A 1,968-nucleotide genomic window follows, 5' to 3' on the forward strand; every position below is an offset into this window, starting at 1 on the left:
AGCGGCTGCGGCCCGGCGGTCTCCTCCCCTCTGCGGGGAAGGGGCCGGCTGTTTTTGGGGAGGGGGTCTTGGCAGTCCCTCACGCTCGGTGCGGTCTCGGGCTGCGGTTTCTCCGAGTTCCAGGTTCCGGGAGAGCCGGGAGTGTGCGCCCCGGTCGTGTGTAGCCGGTCGGGGCGGAGCAGCCCCATAGTGTGTTAGAGCCCTGGTTAGAGCCCCGCGGGAAGTTAGCGTTTACTGCTTAGCTGGAGAAGGGAGAGGAAAGGACCTAGAGGATGGAGCAGGAGTAACCTGAGAGGAGGGTGGGGAACAGGAATTGGAGGTGCCTTGGAAATAGAGGGCATCGTGTTTCCGGGAGGAGGGAGATCAGCTTCATTCGCCTCTGGAGGGGAGGGAAGGGGAATGCAAAGTATTTTTGGGGACCGTGTGACGGGGATCACTGTACAAGAAACTAAGGAATTTTTATACACTTGGGAGTTTAATAATTTGCTTTTGTGTTTAAATAAAGCTCGCCTCTCCCACCCCCCGCCCGCACTTATAAAAAAGCAGTGCATGCTTATTAACGAATATTTGGAAAATGCAGAAATATTTAAGAAGAGATCATCTGTGATTCCACCAGCCCAGCATTTTGATCTTTCTACGTTTTAAAAAGTTGCATATACTTAACCTACATAAGATTGTGAAAGTGAAAGTCGCTCAGTCCTGTCTGACTCTTTGCAACCCCATGGACTCTACAGTCCATGGAATTCTCCAGGCCAGAATACTGGAGTGGGTAGCCTTTCCCTTCTCCAGGGGATCTTCCCAACCCAGGATCGAACCCAGGTCTCCCACATTGCAGGTGGATTCTTTACCAGCTGAGCCACAGGGGAAGCCCACTTAGGATTATAGTGTATATAAAATACGATTTTCGCTAAGAAGCATATGTTTTGTACATTGCGTCTGTTGCATGAATTTTTTGAGATATTATAAAATTCTACCCTTTTAAATTTAAATTTCAGTGGCTTTTAGTATATTCACAAAGTTGTGCACCCATTATCAGTATCTAATTCCATGACGTTTTCATCACCTCCAAAAAAACTCTGTACACATTACAGTTGCTTCTCATTAGATCTCCTTTCCCCTTGTTCCCTCATCTTTTGGCAACCAGGAGTCTACTTTGTGTCTATGGATTTTCCTATTCTGGACATTTCATGTAAATGGAATCATACAATATGGGGCTTTTTGTTGTCTTGCCTTCTTTCACTCAGCATAGTGTTTTCAAGGTACATCCACTTGTATTATGTATTAGGACTTAGCCTTCTTTTTATGGTCGAATAATATTCATTATATAAATATGCCACATTTTGTTTATCCATCATCAGTTGATGAACATTTGGATTGTTTCCAGTTCTTGACTGTTATGAATAATTCTGCTATAAACATCCAGGTACAAGTTTTTGTGTGAACGCGTGTCTTCAGTTTTCTTAGCTGTATACCTAGGAATGAAATTGCTGGGTCATGTGGGAACTGTTTATCTTTTTGAGAACTGCCAGGTGTCTTCCAGGGTGGCCTGCACAAGCGGGATATAAGGGTTCTGATTTCTGCTTATCCTTGCTGGTATTTATTCTGTCTTTTTGATTATAGCCTTCTGTTGGTTGGGAAATGGCATCTTGTAGTTTTGATTTGCATACCCTTGATGTCTGATAATGTCGAGTATCTTTTCTTTGTGCTTACTGGTCTTTTATATGTCTTTGGAGAAATGTCCATTCAATTCCTTTGCCCATTTTTAAATTGAATTAAAATTTTTTTTAAAGAAAATTTTAAGTTGTATGAGTTCTGTATATAGTCTGGACACAAGTCCCCTTTCAGATTTGCAATATTTCTTCCATTCCATCCCCCCACCCCCTGCCATTTTGTGGAGTATCTTTTCACTTCCTTGAATGGTGTTCCTTGAAGTGCAAAAGTTAAAAATTTTGGTGCAGTCCCGTTTAT

The 1,968-nt window shown here is 43.2% G+C and overlaps 1 protein-coding gene across 2 annotated transcripts in view; it reads left to right on the plus strand.

Annotated features, from left to right (window-relative positions):
* The window catches only part of TASP1 (taspase, threonine aspartase, 1), a 265,061-nt gene that overhangs the window by 475 nt on the left and 262,618 nt on the right, over positions 1 to 1,968 (plus strand). The gene's annotated exons all lie outside the window — the stretch shown is intronic.

Source organism: Bison bison, unplaced genomic scaffold (assembly GCF_000754665.1).
Source record: "Bison bison bison isolate TAMUID 2011002044 unplaced genomic scaffold, Bison_UMD1.0 scf7180017864196, whole genome shotgun sequence".
In the NCBI taxonomy this organism is placed as follows: Eukaryota; Metazoa; Chordata; class Mammalia; order Artiodactyla; family Bovidae; genus Bison; species Bison bison.